The 12,126-nt window shown below is 38.8% G+C and overlaps 1 protein-coding gene across 9 annotated transcripts in view; it reads right to left on the reverse strand.

Annotated features, from left to right (window-relative positions):
* FAF1 (Fas associated factor 1) overlaps nt 1-12,126 on the reverse strand; it is a 294,589-nt gene that overhangs the window by 106,958 nt on the left and 175,505 nt on the right. The window lies entirely within an intron of this gene.

Here is a 12,126-nt window from a genome sequence, read left to right on the forward strand (position 1 = left end):
TGGTCACATATTAAATAACTATTTTGAAGTTTAAATTAAATTTAGGCAAATATGAGGAAATATAAGTGCATGTTTCTGCTATCTACATAGAAGAATTAAAACATTAAATAGCCAACAGAGGTGTTTTTCATGAAAAGAAACATGTATATTTAATGTAGCAATTATAAGGTGAAGTTTCTCTTATTATTATTAGAAATAAAAAAAAATCCAATAGCATACTAAAAACATCCATCAGTAACTTTTGAGAAGGTGTAGATTAAACCGAGAAAACCCAAATATCTGTAAATTCATCTGGTTAGAGGTCTTGTTTGTCCTTCATCTAGATGTTCTGGAATTATAATTTAAAAATTCTAGAAGACCTGATTGATTTTTTTTAAAACAATGTTTTAAAATTGATTTCAGACAGGAAGGGAGAGGGAGAGATAGAAACAGCAATGGTGAGAGAAAATCATCGTTCAGCTGCCTCCTGAACACCCCCTCCTGGGAATCAAGCCCACAACCCATGCATGTGCCCTGACCAGGAATCAAACCATGACCTCCTGGTTCATAGGTCAATGCTTAACCACTAAGTCACACTGGCCAAGCTGATTGATATTTTTTTAATGCAAAAATGCACTGATTTTTGTCCTTTCTATTCAATTATATTCATCAACATAACTGTCATAATTAGCTCAATTTGTTTCATTTCAGAATAAAATCAAAGCTAAGATGGACAAGAAGCACAGGTTAAATTTCAAGCCACGTTACCTTCACAATATTTTTCATTTGAAAAGAGTCCTCCACCCCTACCATGAAATCCTCTGGTAATCAAATAATGATGATGGCAAACTTCACTGACAATCAGAAGCAATATAGTGTAAAGAGACTTGGACCAAGTACCAGAAAATCTCTATTCAAGTACTACTTAGACTCCTGATCTTGGGAAAGTCTCTTCTCTATTCCAAGCCAGAGTTTCCTCATTTACTAACTGAGGCGAGTAATACCTGCCCCGACTATCTCAAAGGACTTCTGAAAGGGTTAAGTGTAATAAGGTAAGTAAAAGTTGGCTTTGAAACTACACTGAGTGGCCAAATTATTATGATCTCTAAACACATTATAATCTGGCCACTCAGCATATAGCCTATATAATAAAAGGCTAATATGTAAATTGTCCCCTCGACCAGGAGTTGGACCAGTAGGCAGGCTGGCCAACCGCCCATGTTCCCTCCCCCTGGCCAGGCTGGCCGGACCCCACCCATGCATGAATTCATGCACCAAGATCATAATAATCTGGCCACTCAGTGTATAGTGACATAGGCAGAAGAGCTGTTATCTTTCCAATGGTAGTTATTTTTAGGACCTGGAGAAGGAAATGGTGATTAACTTCCCACTGTGACTAGCCTATCTTTGCATTCGGCCCAATCACAGGAAGAAATGCTCTTTAAAAGTACATGGTTCTCTAAATGGTTCTCTAAATGGGCTTGTCTCTACAGTTATCTACATTAACCATTTCATTCCTTAAAAAATTAAAAATGGAACTCCCATTTGACCCAGTAATTCCACTTCTAGGAATATATGCCAAGAAATCAGAAACACCAATCAGAAAAGATATATGCACCCCTATGTTCACAGCAGCACAATTTACAATAGCTAAGATTTGGAAACAGCCTAAGTATCAATAAGCAGATGAGTGGAACAAAAACCCATGGTACATCTACACAATGGAATACTATGCTTCTTTAGAAAAGAAGGAACTCTTACCATTTGCAACAGCATGGATGAACCTAGAGAGGATTATGCTAAGTGAAGTAAGCCAGTCAGAGAAAGATAAATAGTACCGTGTTTCCCTGAAAATAAGACATCCTCCGAAAATAAGACCTAGCGCATGGAAAGATAAGACATCCCCTGAAAATAAGACCTAGCGCAACTTTGGGAGAAAAAATTAATATAAGACACTGTCTTATTTTCGGGGAAACAGGGTACATGATCTCACTCATTTGTGGAATATAATGAATAACATAAACTGATGAACAAAAATAGAGCCAGGAGGAAAAATATCCTATATAATAAAAACCTATGTGCAAATTGACCAAATAGTAGAACGACCAGTCGCTATGATGCACACTGACCACCAGGAGCAGTCACTCAATGCAGGAGCTGCCCCCTGGTAGCCAGTGTGCTTCCACAGGGGGAGTGCCGCTCAGCCACAGCTGGGCTTCTGGCCGGCCGGCACAGTAGTGGTGGTGGAAGCCTCTCCCACCTCTGCAGCAGCGCTAAGGACTGCTCGGGGGATGTCTGACTGCTGGCTTGGGCCCACTCCCTGGAGGCAGACATCCCCCGAGGGGTCGTGAAATTCCAGAGGGTGCAGGCCAGGCTGAGGGTCGCCCCCACCCCAGTGCATGGAAGTCATGCACCGGGCCTCTAGTTTTAGAATAGAAGTAATCCTGTTATTTGCAGATTTTTTAATATTTCCTATAACTTTTGTGATATTATACTATGTTAGTACAATTTTCATAATATTATATTTAAAATATTTTTTCTTAAAATGTTGACTTTTATTGCATGCAATATTATTATATTTAAAATAATTTTCTTGAAATATTAATGCTTACTGCATATAAATGGTTAATTATTTTGTATCTACAATCTGGTAAAAGATTTATTTTGTATACCAGAGGCCCAGTGCATGAATTCATGCATAGGTGAGATCCCTCAGGGTGGCCTGCAGGGATTGGGCCCCCAACTCGTGCCCCCATCCTCTCAGCCCTGCAGCCCCACCTGGCACCCCGCTGTGGCCTGGCACTGCCCCTTCATCTGTTCCACCATCCCGCCTACTAGGCAGCTGATCAGGGCCGGGACCCCTGCCTTGCTCCCTCCAACAAACAAACTCCAACACCTTCTAGATATATAAAAGCCTAAGTTGACCATCCACCCCATCTCCTGCCGCCACTACTGTTCTCCCTCAGTGCCTGGGAGCTGGGTGGCAGCCCCGCCCCTCGCCACTGCAGCTGGTCGGACTGCGGGACAATCGGGCCCCTGCTTGCACTTGCTTTGTTCTGGCGCTGCCTGTTCTCCTGCTCCACCATCCCACTGTGGTCCTGCTCTCATCAGGGCCCATCAGGGCCGGAAGTGCCTTTCACTGCCAGCACCACCAACGCCTGCCATGTTCTGTGCCACCCCCTGGTGGTCAGCGCACATCATAGCAAGCAGTAGAACTTCCAGTACAACAATTTGCATATTAAAGCTTTTATTAAATAGGATTGTAAAAAAAATTAAAATAAAATAAAAACATTAACCATCTCAATAGCTATTCATCATTCCTGAGGAGAGTGGCTAGCACTTACTCCTTGGTCTACAGCTAACCAAATGAAACTCTGCATCACTATTTCAGGTCCTACTAATCACAATGCACTAAGGAAATTAAAAGGTCAAGAATTTCTGAATGACTATATACCCAGTATTGATTAACTATAAGGCACAGTACCTGTCCCAATGGAACATATATATATTAGTTGGGAAGACAAGAGATACACAAAGGAACAGGTATAGAAAAAGAAATACAAGTGAGTAAGATGGGGTTTTATCTCCACCAGGCAGTCTCTGTAGGGCTGTAGAACCCTTAGAGGAACAAGAGTAACTCAAAGAATGATTTCAAAAAGTTTGGGCTAAGATAAATGTTTACTGGGACTTATCACCTCAATTTACATAAAAGATGTGAGTGAAGTGAGAACACTGAGGTTCCAGGCTCGCTAAATCTTTCAAATGTCCAATAACTATGGGCAAAATCACTTGACATTTCTATACTTCAGTTTTCTTAGAAAATGATGTATTTCAACCTGTCCTTAATTTACAAAATATACTAATACAATCTGTTCTATCTCCCTCACAGAGTTAGTATTCAGAGAAGATACAAAGAGCTAATGTTTATGAAATCAAATGGTTATATAATTGTAAGAGATAAATATTGTTATCATTGGGGTATTTATTATACATACACTGAAGAAAAATATTAGGGCTGCAGGTTTGTTTGACTTTATAGTTGAAGAGGGCCATCTTTAAAATTTTAGATTTGCATTCTTTATATTAGTTAATTAACTTATACATTATAATAATTTTTCAAACACAAGATTGTTTTCAACAATACAATGGAAGACTATAACTCATTTTCAAAATCTATTTTCGGGCCATGTGGATTATAATTCTTGGATTTTCTGTCATCACACATGTAGAGATTAGAGATTCAAAACAGGTTCACAAATTAAAAATAAAGTTAAAGTAAGATTCTTTTATTATTTAATTCTACACCCTTAAATAAATGATGCTCATTTGGGAGTATAATCTTCTGGATGCTTAGGAATGGGGAGAAGTTGAGAAAAAAGTAGAATTTTCACAGCTAAAATTTCACTAATAGATCTTACAAAAACAAACTCCAACACCTTCTATATATGTAAAAGTCTATGTGACCATCCAACCAGTAGCTATGACGCCCAATGACCACCAGAGGGCAGATGCTCAACGCAAGAGCTGCTGAGCTGCAGTGACTTAGCTGCTGTAGTTCTTGGGTGACATGCATGGAACCAGAAAGAAGGGAGTCCAATACTGGGGTGCATCACTCGAGAACTGCCCTCTTGCAATCTGGGACCCTTTGGAGGATGTCAGAGAGTCCTCATAGGCCAGGCCGAGGGACCCCACTGGTGCACAAATCCGTGCACTGTGCCTATAGTTCAACAATAAAACCATTTAAGCAAAAGATAATCTTGCTTTAACTTTATTTTGAATTTGTGAACCTATTTTGAATCTCTAACCTCTACAAGTGTGATGGCAGAAAGTCAAAGAATTACAGTCCAAGTACAGATCTGTGAGATCAGATTTTCTTCCTATATTTCAACCAAACAATATAACACAACAGATTAAATGGAGAAAATACAAGAATCTGTCTTCTATGAAACAAGATATTAAGGTAAGGTGACCAGACGTCCCGTTTTTGGTGGGATAGTCCCAATTTTTTTAACAATTTGTCCCGTGGCCCGTGGCATTTTTAAAAAGTCCAAAAGATTTAAAAGAATCTTTCCAAAAATCGGGACTTTTTTAAAACGCCGGGGGACACGAGACAAATTGTTAAAAATCGGAACTGTCCCGCCAAAAGCGGGACGCCTGGTCACCTTATAAGGGGATTTGTAAAAGTGTAAAACATCACTCACTCACTCCTTTTATTTTCTGGAAAATTACTTTTCATAAAAAAATGCTATTGCCCTAGCTGGTTTGGTTTAGTAGACAGAGCATCAGCCTGCGGATTGAAGGGTCCAGGGTTCGATTCCAGTAAAGGGCACAAGTGCAGGAGGCAGCCATGATTCTCTCTTGTCATTGATGTTTTCTTCCTTCCTTCCTTCCTTCCTTCCTTCCTTCCTTCCTTCCTTCCTTCCTTCCTTCCTTCCTTCCTTCCTTTCTTTCTTTCTCTCTCTTTCTCTCTCTCTCTCTCTCTCTCTCCCCCCCCCCCATTTTCCTTTCCTCTCTGAAATCAATAAAACACATTTTTAAATGCTATTTATATTAAGATGTAGTGGATTTACTTACTGTTATCTTAAATAAACACTTTTTTTTCAATGTTAATTTTGAATGACAAATGTCAATAGATAAAACCCATATAAACAAAAGCTCTTTAGAGGTCTTTGATGATTTGTTTTCTCAAATTCACAATCCAAAAACAGTTATGATTCACTGAACTATGGAATATGTGCAGATAAAACTAATTTTCATAAACAATGGGAATTTGAAATAACTGAGATGCCAAAAAAAAAACACCATACCACATTGTTTTGTGAAGCTTTAGAATCTCCTCAATGTTACCCCTTATATAATTAAAAAAAGAATACAATGTTTTCCTTATAAACAAATTAAAATGAAATTTAGGACAATGTGCATAAGACAACTTCTATAAACTATTTTAATTAATCATGGGCTATCTCCGACAAGTTATTGAGATAGTGTCATTATTATTTTAAGTTTGTGCCTCAGGTTAAACATAAGACCTTTCTTAATGCTTTCTTTAAAAATATGAATTAGCATATATGCATAACCCATGGACACAGATAATAATGTGATAAATGCCTGCAAGGGAGGGGGGGGCAGGGTGAAGGAAGGAAAAGTGGGGGAAATGGGGACATCTGTAATAGAGTCAACAATAAAAAAAGGCAAATAAAAATATGAATTAGATTTTGAAAAAAAAATATTAAATCCTCACTGGGGATATGCTTATTAATTTTAGACAGAGGGGAAGAGGGAGAGATGAACAGAGGGAGAGAGGAAAAGAGGGAGAGAGAAAAAGAGAAAGAGGAAAGAGAGGGAGAGGGAGAGACAAAGAAACAGAGAAAGAGAGAAAGAAAGACAAAGAGAGAGGGAGAGGAACATTGATGTGAGAGAGAAACAGAGATCAGTTGCCTTTCATATGTTCCTGACTAGGGATCGAACCAGCAACCTAGGTATGTACCCTGACCAGAAATCAAATCTGCAGTCTTTGATGTATGGGGATGATGCTCCAACCAACTGAGCCACACTGACCAGGGCTGAAAGAGTTTTTTATTTTTTAATCAAATTTTAACCTTCTTCCAAATACATATTTACAGCCTTCTTTCTTCCTTATCGTGATGACAAACATGAAGACATTTTAAGAGAACTGGACCAGAATTTAAAAGACTAAGTTAGGGGGCCAGTCATTAGGAGCCTTAATATACTCTTTTGTAAAATATGTGAGCAACCCATATTAATGATCTCTTAAGATCCCTTCAGCTCTAATGGACAGTGATCTTAATGCATCATTAAGAAGACTCAGTTTATTGACCTGCAGGATCCTTGCCCTGCATATAACAAACATAGTAACACAACTATAGCTTTATTATTTGTATCTTTGGAAAATCAGTTTGTAAAACACAATTTCCTTGTGTTTTAAAAAACAACAACATTAATATAAGAACTATTCTTAAAAGTTTCAGCCCAGCTGGTATGGCTCAGTGGTTGAGTCAACCTATGAACCAGGGGATCACAGTTGGATTCCAGGCCAGAACACATGTCCAAGTTGCGGGCTTGATCCCCAGGGTGGGGCGTGGAGGAGACAGCCAATCAATGATTCTTTCTCATTACTGATGTTTCTCTCTCTCTCTCTCCTTCTCCCTTTCTCTCTGAAATCAATAAAAACATATTTAAAGTAAAAAAACAAAAACTGCATTTCAAGTGTGTCATGATGACAAGACACCAGCTAATTAATTCTATCCAGATTTGCGAATGTTACTAGACACCAGCATGTACTGCATGAAACACAATTATTGCAGTACAAAGAAGAAGATGGACATACACTACATACACACACAAACCACTGAATGTTGCTTTAATGAGGCATAATTGGTCTATAATAGACTACACATATTTTGAAGTGTATAATTTGTAAGTTTTGAACTAATTACTGGTATACAAATACCCATGAAACCATTCAGTAGTTTAAAAAATATTTTAGTAATTGCTATTATTAAGAATTTGATATGTATTGGTATTATGCAAAGTGATTTAAATGCATTATGCCACATAATACAATAACTTTGCCAGATAGATATTATTAATCTCCATTTTAAAGATGAGGATACTAAGCCTTACACAAATTAAGAAGCTTCCTTAAGCCCAGCCAGTGTTGCTCAGTGGTTGAGCATCAGCCTATGAACCAGGTAGTCACAGTTCAATTCCCCAGTCAAGGCACATACCTGGGTTCGGGCTTGATCCTTGGTGTGAGGCATGCGGGAGGCAGCCAATCAATGATTCTCTCTCATCACTGATGTTTCTATCTCTTCCTCCCTCTCTAAAATCAATACAAATATATATATTTAAAGAAGCTTGCCTAAAGTCACACAGGTACCAAGTACTTGGCCAAAATTCAAACTCAGGAAGTTTTAGCTCAGAGCCATTTATAAAGCAACCAATCAAACAGCTAGTAAGGCCCTACTATATATTGTCCTATGGTCTGATAAACAATAATAACTTTCTTTGGATTAATTAAAACAGCTACTCCATTTGCCAGGAACTACAGATTGAAGTGCTTACCATATATCTACCATACATGACAATCCTGCCAATTAAAGAAATCATGATTGCATCTATCACAAAACAGTCTTAGAGAGATAGAACAACATGTCTAAGATCAATCAACTACTAAGTGGCGACTCCAAAGGCCATGAAGTTCTCAACTACATCACATGTCTGACTGACACAAAGTCTTTTATGAGTAAGGAGCCCTTAAGATGACTGCTAGATCACCTTTTTAACATTTTCAGATGCTCACTGCTCAGCTAGACAGATTAAGGTTATTTTAAGACAAACAAAGTCATGAGGCTGAAGTTTCATTTACTGCCAACCAGAGTGCAAATAAAAAAAAGCTTATTTATTCACAATCCAAGCTTAAAAAAAAAAAGTCATGTATATGTTAGAAAAGTAATCTTTGGCAGGTTGAAGCAAGCTTATTAAGAATGTTAGTTACCAAGTGCACATCCACTTGTCTGGACTAGCCCATTGCCACATTCTTATAGCAGGGTTAAAGAGCAGTTTAGTCATGTCATAAAACAAAACAAAACAACAAACAAACAAAAACCACGCACACTGCTAAAAAGGAAGTGACTAATAATAATCTAGAACCAATGAAATAGTGTAAGAAATGTGCAGGTCAAGATCAATTATCTTCAAAACTCCTGTGTAAATAGCTCAAAACTGTGTCCTCTGCCTGGCCTTACTGTATTATAGTCTTCAATTGAAGGCAAGTTGGTAATATTTAATGAAATAAGTGCCAAAAGTAACAAATTCTGGGGCCTTTTGCTATGTTCACAAATATGAATGCTATCATAGAAGCAAGCAGAGTTGGAAAGGTTATTAGAATTCATCAATTGCTGCTACAATTGATGGGGGCCCCACATCTTGAAGCCATAGCTGAGTTAAATACTTCTGCTTATCCTCCCTCTCAAGCATGCCTCACTCCATTCTGGGCTGGTAAATGAGAACCCCCAGAGAGAAGTTTACCAGCAGCCTATTCTTAAACTTCTGCCAGTAACTCTTCCACCCCCAACAGATTCCAAATAAAGGGAAGTTTCTCCTCACAAGAAGACCTAGAACCTGAATTATAGAGAGGTAAAGTTGTTTGCCCAAAGTCACACATCTGCTTAATGACAGCACAAGCATGTTCCCTTAACTCTGAATCTAGGTCTTTCTACTAAATAACCTTAACTATGTCCTTTAAAGATGTTATAATTTGTGGCAAAATACTAAATTACTCACTTGGTTTAATAATCTTAAATTTCTAAAATAAATTTTTTAAAAATTGTCCTGACTTGTTTCTGTTGCTGTTTCTTTTAATCTGCTGGGATTCTTAAAACACCTGGTGCTACTTTTCCACATTATAATTGCCAACCTTCACACTTTCTTGCAGTTTTTCTATCAAAAAGAGGTTGCTCAACACAAAGTTTCTTTTTCAATCTTCCATTGCATCCCAGCCTGTAAGCCAGATTACACCACAGGGAGATAAAGAATTGCCTATCTATAATAATAGAGAAATATGTAAATTATCCAAGACGTCATCACAGTAACAGTAAAGACCAAACTGTAGGCTACGTGGGGCGACAAGGCTGGCAGTGGGGTGAATGAGGGACGACCAAACGACTAAACAGCAGGCTGTGTGGAGTGACCAGGCCAGCAGGAGGGGCAGTTGGGGCGACCAGGCCAATGGGGTGGCAATAGGGGGCAGCCAGGCCCGCGCGGGTTGCAGTTATGGGTGACCAGGATGGTGGGGGGGAGAGCAAGGGGGGAAGTTGGGGGCAACCAGGTTGGCAGGGAGAGCAGTTAGGTCTCATCAGGCCAGCAGGCAGAGGCGGTTAGGGATGATCAGGCTGACGGGGAATTAGGAGGCAGTTAGGGGCATCAGGCGGGCAGGCAGGTGAGCAGTGAGGAGCCAGCGTTCCTAGATTGTGAGAGGGAAGTCCAATTGCCAGTTTAGTCCCGATCCCTGGGACTGGGCCTAAACTGGTAGTGGATTGGGCCTAAATCAGCAGTTGGACATCCCCTGAGGGGTCCTGGATTAGAGAGGGTGCAGGCTGGGCTGAGGGGACCCCCCCACATGCACAAATTTCATGCACTGGGCCTCTAGTTGTACCATAATTAGCAACATTTCTAAGCAGATGTACTTTTATAAACTGAATATATAGGATGTCCCCAAAAATGTATACACTTTGAATAATTATTGATTTCAATAGGTTAAATCTGAAAAGAAAATCAATTGAGTTATCAAAATGTATATGCACACTTTTTTGGGGATATTCTATATAGAAAATAACAATCTTGGATTTTATTATTCTAGTGTGCACACTAGAAAAGCTTCTCAAGTACTTCAGAATACCAGGGTACTTTGGAAGAGCATCAAATTATATAAGAAATATAGTCCTATTAGAACCCCTAACACTGCTTATTAGAACCCCTAACACTGGCATGTCTCTTTCACAATCATTTAGCAAGAATGGTCAGGTTCATCTACATAGGCATACTAGCTCAGACAAGCAGATAAGTTGTTATTTGTAAGGCAGCTTTAAATCAAATAAGGTATTTTCAGTTGAATCAAGAGTTCTATTTTAAAGTCTACTATTTTTCACTGAGGCAAGTAATCTATGCTTTGAATTAAAATGGCACTTGTTTCTCAGTTCCTTTCTCTACTTCTGTCATTTAATTGCTTATTAGCACCCTCTGGTGGAGGGCAGAAGAGGAAAAAGAACATTAAATATATTGCTCCTAACTCACAAGGCTGGTGAGAGGGGGGGAAAGTAAGTTGAAACATGTAGAATTCTCTTGACCTTGTCTTTCTTCCCTGTAATTACTTTATAATTTAGAGCTAGCTGCTGAATAAGTAATATTAACCATATACTTACTCAGAGCCTATAACTAATCATTCAATAAACATGCATTAAGTAAGCTTATTTAGGGGTTTCTTTTCTCTTCTCAAGAGCTTGTATGACATTCCTCTAAGTGCCACCCAGAGGAGAGTATGTTTAGATATATTTTGGCTCTGGGTGTTTCTAAGAGCCCATCTCTGACCTTCACTACCTGCTTATAACTGAAATTTTTTAAAGGATATGTTACAAGTGATGTCCAAACATGGAACTTGCTACAAGTTTCCCATTTGACTCCTACTTAAGCAAGAAAGAGAGGAACACCGGCTACTGGGGGAAGAGGGAAGGAGTGTTCCTATCTGCTGCAATGAGTGGGGAGATTAGTTAAGCCTACTACTGAGAACTTTCCGTTTAAACACATTTATTCAGCCTGGAAGCTCACTTCTCTTCTGTCACCACTATTAAAGCAAAATAACTATTATTCTTTTCTGTCTTAAAGCTGTAAGGTGCCATTTTCTGACTGTCCCATCAATGCTGCCTGTGATGTGATTCCATGTGTGTACAAATATTGGTGGGCTAGTACAAAAACAAAGGACCTGGGTTAAAATTCTAATAGCCTAATGACTTAGTTCCCTGTCTTCTCAGTGCCTCTATCCCCTCCTCTGTAAAGTTTCTAAATCATAAGATTATTGTGAGGATTACGGGGGATATATTTTACATATAGCTAAATTTCTACTACCAATTATATATGATTGATGGTAAAAATTCAGCTACATCAATCTGGGGAACAGACAGGTAGTACTAAATTTGTTTTAAGTAAAGTGTGAAGTACTATTGTTCATTCATTTAGTTAAACAGTCACTGAGCATCCATTATGTGCCAAGAACTCAGCTGAGTGCTGGGGATACAGCCAGTGGTAAGTAGAAATGCTTTGATGAAGTTAATAGTTTTCTAAGCTATAGGTTTGTGAATACAGTGTAGACCATATTACCTCTATTTTATTGTGCTACATCTAATCCTTGTTATCCCCTTAGTAAGAATGCACCTGGTATAGTCTGCCCGGACCCATTCCACAGAAAAGAAAAATGAGGTTCTTATTTTCACCCCAGATCACTGAGCAAATAAGAGTCAGGAGAAAAATATGTAGACTCCTAGTTGGTTGTGTGTTTTTTTTTAAATGAGGTCACTTCCACTTTAAACGTGAGCTTGCTAAGTCTCTGATTTGTTGGGTGCAGAAACACTG

Source organism: Pipistrellus kuhlii, unplaced genomic scaffold, assembly GCF_014108245.1.
Source record: "Pipistrellus kuhlii isolate mPipKuh1 unplaced genomic scaffold, mPipKuh1.p scaffold_m20_p_2, whole genome shotgun sequence".
In the NCBI taxonomy this organism is placed as follows: Eukaryota; Metazoa; Chordata; class Mammalia; order Chiroptera; family Vespertilionidae; genus Pipistrellus; species Pipistrellus kuhlii.